Here is a 9,091-nt window from a genome sequence, read left to right on the forward strand (position 1 = left end):
GGTTCATTATTAGTTATCTTAATTGCTTGGCATGTATGTGCATAATGTAGGTTTGCTAGTATAGATGGTAAAAAAGAGATTAACCTGAATTTTGGAGTTCCCAGCGTATAATTAAATGTGAGCTACATTCAGGTTCTTGAATTCTTTGTTGTGTGCATACAGTATTGCTGCAAAAGCAGCACTACTGCAAGATCACATGCAGATTGGTTATGTACGCACCCTGTGAAGACTATTTATGATGGATTTCAGAATAATCAATGTCTATTGCAGATGTGCCTAGGTACTGCACTTACTTAAATCCCAGACAAGGTTTTTTTTCCATTTAATGTGGGGGAAAACAGCCCCTTGTCCTGGTTTTGAGTACAAATGGAGGTGACAGGCAGCCACTGCGGCTCTGACTTTAGCCCCAATCAGGCCCAGGCTCAGAGTTGCAACCGCAGCCACATTCTGTACATGGAAGATTATAACAAACGTATGCATTTTCTATGTATAGAATATAATTATTTGGGGGGGGAATGCTTCTTAAATTCACGTTCTTCTTGGACTTGGGTGAATATGGTATGTGTCAGCATGATAATCTGTATGTGCAGGAGGTCTGATCCTGCTCGTATTGCCATGGGATTTGCTGTCGATTTAAAGGAAAACCAGGAGCAATGGTCATAAACTCCTAGAATAAGGTTTCAGACTGGATATAAGGAAAAGCTTCTGGAGTTATTTGACCTCAGCAGTCTTTTCTGCCCAGAGCTGGGGGGGCTGGGTACCCCCAAGGTACCCAATGATCTCACGAGGTCCCTCCCAGCCCTAAACTTCTGTGAATCTGAGAAAAACAGACTTGCAGGGCAACTGCTCAGCCGCTGCTGAGACAGGTCATCTGTTCCCAGTGCTATGTGCCTGGGTTTTCTAGCTCCTCCTCTATGGCAAAGTTGAATGATTAATTTTTCTGCATTCCCTTCCCCTGCAGCAGCGTGCAAAGGGAGAAGAAACTTCTTTTTTCTGTCTGCTCCATTTATTTGGGAACATGAAAGGTCAGGGACTTCTGTATAGGCAGAAGAGAGAGGAGCTAGGACAAAGCTGCCACTTTTACACCGCTGTGCTAGTCCGGCAGCAGGCACTTGCAGTACACCTGGGTTCCATGCAGCCACCAGGAGGAGCTGCTTTCATGGACTCTCTCTTGTACCTAGATGCCGCTATATCTACCACACATTTGCATACCAGTTATTTCTTACACAAATCTCTGCCTTTGGATATTTCCCAAGCACATCATTGTAAGGAAAAAAAAAATGTTTCCCATCCAGCAATCTAGAAAATAACTATTCATACTAATGTCAGTGCACCTGGCACAGACAACCTCATTTTATAGTCAACCATGCCATTATCACCTGGAGATGTTTTGCCAAAAGAAGATAAATACTATTCTGACAATCAGAACAGTAAGTTAAGTTGCTCAGTGAACAGCTTACAAATAAAATAGAAACTACAGTGGGTACTGTCTGACAAACAGTAATTGGCATCTCCATGTTGAAGCCTTTTTATGTATATTTTAAATGAAGTGCTTATAATCATAAATACACGGTCTATGAAAGGCATTAACATTCCTGCCTGAAGCATCTTTTTTTTTAGTGTAGATTGGTATTTACACTTATAAACCTGTTAGAACATGTTCACGCATCTGAAGATGAAAAAAGATATATGCACTGTTTGTGTGACTTTTGATTTTGCACCCTGCTGTTAATATCTTTTTGATGTTCTTACTATTGTTTTTCCACTCGGGAGCAAAAAGGATCAAAAGCTGCTTGGATAACACATTTTAATGACTTCCTTCCTGCTTGTAAATTATCCCCTCATTTTTCTTCAGATAATTTTGAAAATGGTAAATATCTGTAAGCTATCATCTCTGCTGAAACAATTCTCATTGAGATCAGATTGCATAGCCTATAGTCCTACCAAAAACTGCCTGGTAGTTTATAATGGTTTCTGTTGATGACATTAAACCAAAATACCTTTTGAGGGGAAAGGTCATCTCTTCCTCTTACAGCCTATATTGCTTGTCTCAAAATATGACAAATATGTCTGTTTAGCAATTGCTTTGTGTCCAACCCCAGTCCCTTGGGTCAGATCCAGACCGAAGGGCTCCTCGTAGGCTGGAACTGGACCTAAATTCATCCCAGCAGTGGAGCAAGTAGCAGCAGTGGGGGGTGGAAAGTACTGTTTCAGCTCAGGAAGCCATGGGGATTAACAGAGTCATCGCTCATCCCAGTGGGGCTCTGCATCCCAGATTTTGGTAGCAGTTTCCACCTCTGTTCACTCTGCCTCTGAATTCTTGGCCCTGCTAGCAGGATGAAACAGCTCTGCAGGTCAGATCCTGCCCACAAGCTGGATCTCTAACACCCCGCTTTAGACTCGTCTAGTTCATAGAATCATAGAAAATTAAGGTTGGACGGGACCTCAGGAGGTCACATCTAGTCCAACTTCCTGCTCAAAGCAGGACCAGCCCCAACTGCATCATACCAGCCAAGGTTTTGTCTACCTGGGTCTAAAAACCTTCAAGGATGAAGATTCTGCAGCCTCTCTGGGTAGCTTGTTCCAGTGCTTTACTATCCTGCCAGCGAGAGAGTTTTTCCTAATATCTAACTTAAACTTCCCTTGAAACCATCTCTCCTTTGTTCTGTCATCTGCCACCGCTGAGAGCAGTCCAGCTCCGTCCTTTTTGGAACCGGGGTCGGTCTAACCATTAGGCGAACGAGGCTGTCGCCTAGGGCACCAAAATTATAAGCAGAACAAAATAACAGGAACATCGTTCTAAATAACAGCCCTGGCCAACTACGGCTCCACCTTAGTCTAAGACCTTTGATTCGATAAGGGGAGAAAGACCTCTGAAAAGATCTCGGAGGAAAGATCACTAGAATTGCGACTCCTACCTTTTGGGTGCCAAGGTACACAGTGGTGGGGGCATCAAGGTACACAGCTTGCCAAGGGCACCAATTACCCTTGGATCAGCCCTGTTTGGAACCGCCCTTCAACCCCCAGGTCCTCTTTGGCAGAGCTGCTGCTCAACCAGTCAGTCCTCAGCCTGTCCCAGTGCATGGGATTGTTCCAGCCTAAGTGCAGCACTTTGCACTTGTTTTTATTGAACCTCTTGAGATTTCTTTGGTCCACTCCTCAAACTTGTTGAGGAGTCGCTGAATCCTAGTCCTATCCTCCAACTTGTAACTGGGGGGACTAGTAAATGTGTCATCTGCAAACTTACTGAGGGTGTACTCCATCGCATCTTCCAGGTGGTTGATAAAAATATTGAAGAAAATCAGCCCCAAGCCTGACCACTGGGGCACCTAGTATGCCCCTCAGGCACTGCTGTGGCTCCTTTCCTCCCCTATCAGCCACCCCCAGTCCTCCGGTACAAACTAGAACAAAAATTCAAGTAACTGCTTTAAACTCAAAGTCCCCGTTTGGTCATCATAGCACAGATAGGCTGCTCTGGCTCTCCCTGGCCCTGGGAGTACTTGCTATGGCCTGCAGCTCCCACTTCCCACCAGCCTGAATTGGCAGGAGCTCCTTTCCCTGCGGACTGCACTGCCTCTCTGCCTCGGGACCCCAGGCTTATATCCAGACTGGCTGCAGGTGTGTTCCCTCGCCTTAATGGGCAGCTTACTGCCTAGGCTGCAGTGGTTCCTTGCTGCCTTCCCTCCTGTAACTAACCTCATGTTCGTCTGCTTGCGGCTCTTTCTGCTGCAGGTGTTCAAGCAGCTGGAGCCCCAGGCTCCCTGTTACAGATCACTGTTCAGTTTTACATTCTGTCACTTTAACTGCAGAGAGCAGCAAGAACACCAGCAGTAATGCATACTTTATCTTTCAGACAACACAGGAGTCACCAATGGTGACCTCAGTTCAGTTCTCAATTCAGCTATCCTCCAAATAACCCTGCGTTGTTATAAACAACAAGTTGACCATTATTGGTGAAGAAATGTGTATTAATGGCTAGTGGGAAGAACAACAAAGGTACAGTTTTCAGACAATAGAAGCATATTGGACTGCTGTCCTTGACTCTACCCAACCGAAGCCAAAATAAAACATACAGAAAGCAAGTCTAATAATGACTCCTTTGTGTCCTTCATAAAATATTCTTCTTTTTCTTGTGTGATCACAGTTTTGCTTCAGAATTAAAGAGGTTAAATGTGCTGCAGAAAGAATCATTGATGGCAGAGAAGAGAGAATTCAGTCTCTGCAGTTTCAAAGCAAACTATCTGCTTTGAAATAGTTTGGTTTAGACTGTGGTCAGTCCCACACCAAGCAAGGAATCTTTTCCTTGCCACCCCCCTATGCAGAGGCTTGCCACCTGTATTAACTTCTCACTTCACGTAAGGTTCACGTAAGGAAGGTTAGACCCTTATAATGGCACTTTAAAACCCCAAAGAAGGGAGAGCTGGGCTGTACTTGGGCCATGATTGTACTGTCCCTTTTCTGCATCTGCTCAGTGGAACTCTTAGGAGTATTTAAGAGTGACTATGCTATGTCCCATCCTAGAAGCACTATACCTGTTTCAGGCACAAAAGTCCTGTTAGTTGCTGCTGAAGTCTTGCAGTTCTGCAGACTCCACCTTGTAAAAAACTGTAGTAGAAGGCTTGATCTTGCTGCTTAAATTAATAGATTTGTTAGGAGTTGTGTTCTAACCTGACATGTGCTATTAATCTAGCCTGTATAGCCTTTTTAGCAAACACAGATCCTGGCAGGATCTGTTTTCCTCTGTGTGTTCAGTATGTCTGATTCCTGTCCATAAGAAGAAAGGTATGGTTTTGTTATTTTTTAAGTCTTCAGAGTGCACAGATGGACATTTCCTTACTCTAGGCATTTGTCACTCAGTAACTCTGTTCCTCTGATTTCCTATCTCTGAAATCAAAATAATGGTACTCATCAACTTTGTAAAACTTTATGAGAACTACAGATAAGTAACATTTCTGTAAAAGTAGTAAAATATCTTGTAAATACAGTCAGAATTGAAACTTAGGCAATTGAAACATCTTCCAGTATCTTATAAAAATGAGCGACTCAGTGGCGAAGTACAGACAGTCAGAAAGCCTGAGGATGAATCTTTGCAGGTTAATCTAAACCGCAGAGATTAAATTGAAACAGAAGTGAACAGACATTTATGACTTTGATTCAGGCGATGCAGCCACATGCCTGTAGTGGCTCAGGCAAGAAGCTGGGGAGTGCTAGAGCACAACACTCTGGCTGTGTGTTTGCTTCCTCTTCCTGCTGCCTGAGGTCTCTGAGATTTGCAGTCCAGACTTACAGCAACAGGACTCTGCAGGGTTGCTCATCACGTCCTCTTCCAGATGCCTCTGGGATTTGTAGTCTGCAGTTGCAGCGAGCACTATGTTTGAGTGGGGGGTTACTTAACCTCCCTCCCTGACCCCAGATCCCAGCTGGGGTTTGCCTGGTGGGAAGCAGTCATCCCCCTGCCTGCAGACTGGTTTGCATCCTCAGCTGGGCTTGCCCTCCAGCCCGCTTTGTCAGTCAGCCTTCACTGCTCCAGCTAGGGAGCAGAGGGGTGGGGCCAGCTCTGCTCTCTGGAGCAGACAGCACAGCCCAGGTCTGCAAAATGCTGGGGTGCTGGGGGACTCTGATTTGACTTGAGTCAGGAAGGGGTCTGGGGTTGCATAAACTGATTTGACCCAAATCAGTTAAGTCTGATACTGCATTCAATCAGGTTTATCTTAAACCAGTTTCAGCCATTTTGAAACTGGCTTATGTGCACTGAGCTTCTAGGCTAGGGACAAGCATTACACATCAACCAGTTAAAGTGATCAGAAACTGATTTAAACCTGTAACAGAATAGATGTTCAGTCCACATAAACCTGTTTGAAGATGGCTGAAACTGGTTGGAGATAAACCTGGCTGAATGTAGTATCAGAGTTAAATGATTTGGGTCAAACTGGTTTATACAATGTCTGTCCCAGACCCCTTGCTGGTGTAAGATAAACCAGACTCCCCCAGCATCCCAGCATGGTCTCTGGGCTGGGCAGGGTTCGCTGCTCCACATCAGGGCCAGCCCCTCCCCTCTGCTCCCTGGCTGGAGCTCTGGCAGAGACTGCAGGCACAGCAGGGTCTCCTTGGCTTCCCCTTGCCCTACCCCCCCACCTTGCTGCTCGCTGCTCAAGCAGGAATCCCATCCCTTCCTCCCTCCCTCCTACCCATCTCCCACAGCACGGACCCCAGCCCCATGGATCCTAGGCATATGGCATGCTAGCCAATGCTAAGAGGTGTCTGTGTGTGTGTCTTTCCAATTTCAGTGGGACAGACAGACAGAACAGTGACTGCTTAGGGCTTTTTGGAGCTAATCAACAGGTCAGCTGGTAAGCTCTTTAATAAGAGTTTGAACTAATGGAGAGAAGCTGTTGTTTTGCTGGTGGGGTGATAAACGCTGTTATCAGCCCCCTGCTGGCTTGCTCACCTGTCAGTTTGCTGCAGACAGTATAAAGAAGCAGGGAGGGAGATTGAAAAGCTCCATATCATCAACAGATGCATGCACTGCACACACACCCTTTGCCTCCAAGTGCTGGCCTGGGGCTAGGGTTTGGCAACACTCCTGCCTGGCCATGCCCCCCATAGCTCAGCACTGTGCAAGGAAAGGTGGGGCTGCTCTAGCACTCCCCTGGCTTGTAGCCTGAGCCACTGCATACATGTGCCTGAATTTCCTCAGTCCAGAGAGGATGTCTATCCAGTTCAAACCTGTTCAGCCTAGCTAGGTTAGACTAACTTGCAAAGATTGAATCAATTCAGGCTCAGGCTTTTTGAATGTCTGCCCCTAGCCCTCTTCTGTTACAGGTTTAAACCAGTTTCTTCTGGTCACTTAAACTGGTTTATGTGTGATTTCTGTCCTTAGCCAGTGAGTTGAGTAAAATAGGTTAGTATCTTTCTTCTTTAGGACTTTGCTTTGGTTGTCAACAATTCATAGACTTATAGCATCAGAGTTGGAAAGGACCTCAAGAATCATGTGGTTTTCAGAGGACAAGCTGTTCTTAAACCTGCCTATCCAGCCTTTACTTGAAAATCTGAACTGAGGAAGCTTCCCTGGGCAGTTTGGTCCATTGTCTTACTATTCTTACACTTAGGAAGTTTTACAGTTAATCCAAATCTGCTTTGCTGATTCAGGCCAGATTTGGAAATAGCAATCAGTGTGTCATTGCTTTGGAGATAGTCTCTGTTCTTAATGGATACGTACCACATCATAAACCCTACCTTATAATTAACTCAATTGTTTCGGTTTCAGCAGGGAGGTCCAGCCTTCAGTAAACCACATTGGCTCCCATAAGGCTCTTCTATCTATATAATCATGCTGAATCCTAGACAGTAGAGATGAAGGTTTGTTGGGTCACCCAGGCTTTAGTAATACGGAATTTTTTTATTCAGGTCAACATGGAGATTTATTTCTAGAGGAGCTGGAAAAAGTGTGCATTGCTGATGCTCTTTCTTGTTCTACTGATAAATGGAGGGCTTCATTCCCTAGGGATATCACTCATGTGCTTTTCATGAGTATTAAATTTGCTCTCTGTAGGTGCACACACACAGACGAGCAATGCATCACTTGTCACTGACTTCTCATGGGGATTTTAAATACCTTGGCCTTTGAACCTTTACTAGTATGCATACAGGAATGATAAGGCATTGAGGCGTCTTGCAGTAATATAAACTGTTCGTCTCCCAGATTTCAAAGTCTGTCAATTTTAGAAGATCATTTAAAGCTGAAATGGTATCTAGAGAGCACAGGCATGCAGGCAATGACGTGGCAGTTGTTGAAGGCCTGAAAATGTGAGAACAGTTTTCTGTGAATTTTGGCATCTGTTTCCCCTTGAAGAATGTTGAGGTTTCCTCTTTCTTTAAACCTCCTCCCCCCATTCCAAGAAGCTAGTGAGAAGCTATTTGGACTCACTTTAAATATACATTAAATTGCTCTTTGGAACTGTGTTCGATAACCTGAGGAAAACTTTTAGTACTTTAAAATAGGAGTTTACTACTAGATGGGGAACCTGAAAAGAATAATAAGCAGTTCTTTGTAATTGTATTCAGTAATGCTTGTAATGAAGAAATGGGGAATCACAGGTAACTATTTAGAGAAAGAACCTCTCATTTTAAAACTTAGCTTTAATTTTTAGTTTTCAATTCTTTTGTTTCAAGAGCGGGGGTTTTAATTTTCATAGATTTCATAGACATTAGGGCTGGAAGGGACCTTGGAAGATCATCGAGTCCAGCCCCCTAAAAACCTCTTCTCAATGTATCCAAACTTACTCTTTTGCAATTGCTTATATTTCGTGATAGGAAGATTTAATTTTTGCTGCAGATTCTTTCACGGATAGTATCTCTAATGGTGTGATATTCCTGTGCTGTTCTCTCCTAAGCCACTAAGGTATGATCAGATCACTAGTTGCTTTCGAATATTGACCTGATCAACGAGACAAGAATGTTAAAATACGCCTTCAGAGACCAGTGAGATAAAAAAAATTGAATTAGGACAGCACTTTTGGGCTTTGCTATTGAGTGGACACATATTTAACTAGGATAACAAATAAGTATTATCACTTATAGATCTGTAACTGGAGTATGTTGTTTTGAATGCTTTGAGGATACTTGTCCACCAAAAAAGTGTTCTTTAGTAAAGCTCTTAAAAAGGGAAAATGTTGTAATGTCTTTTTTAGATCTGTAGATTAGTGAGTAGCATCGCTAGACTTAGTGAATCCAAGTGTATGGTTAGGTCATGTGGGCATGTAATCCTTACTCCATGGAAGTTAATAAGAATTTTAACTTAAATTTAACCTGAAATATTTCAACATATGCATATTCTTGAAACAATCTTTTTCTGGACATAAAGAATGGCTAGGGAATAGTTAAAAACCTAGATGCAATGTTAAATGAATTTAGCTGTTCATTTAGCTGCTGTGTGTCAGCATTTCATAGTTTCATAGTTTCATAGTAGCTAGAGTCGGAAGGGACCTAGGTAGATCATCTAGTCCGACCCCCTGCCTGAGCAGGAAAGAGCACCGGGGTCAGATGACCCCGGCAAGGTGCTCATCTAACTTCCTTTTAAAAATCCCCAGGC

At 43.8% G+C, this 9,091-nt stretch overlaps 1 protein-coding gene across 1 annotated transcript in view; it reads left to right on the plus strand.

The window, feature by feature from the left end:
• The window catches only part of CRCP (CGRP receptor component), a 46,194-nt gene that overhangs the window by 26,027 nt on the left and 11,076 nt on the right, over nucleotides 1–9,091 (plus strand). The gene's annotated exons all lie outside the window — the stretch shown is intronic.

Source organism: Crocodylus porosus, unplaced genomic scaffold (genome assembly GCF_001723895.1).
Source record: "Crocodylus porosus isolate Cpor-Errol unplaced genomic scaffold, CroPor_comp1, whole genome shotgun sequence".
In the NCBI taxonomy this organism is placed as follows: domain Eukaryota; kingdom Metazoa; phylum Chordata; order Crocodylia; family Crocodylidae; genus Crocodylus; species Crocodylus porosus.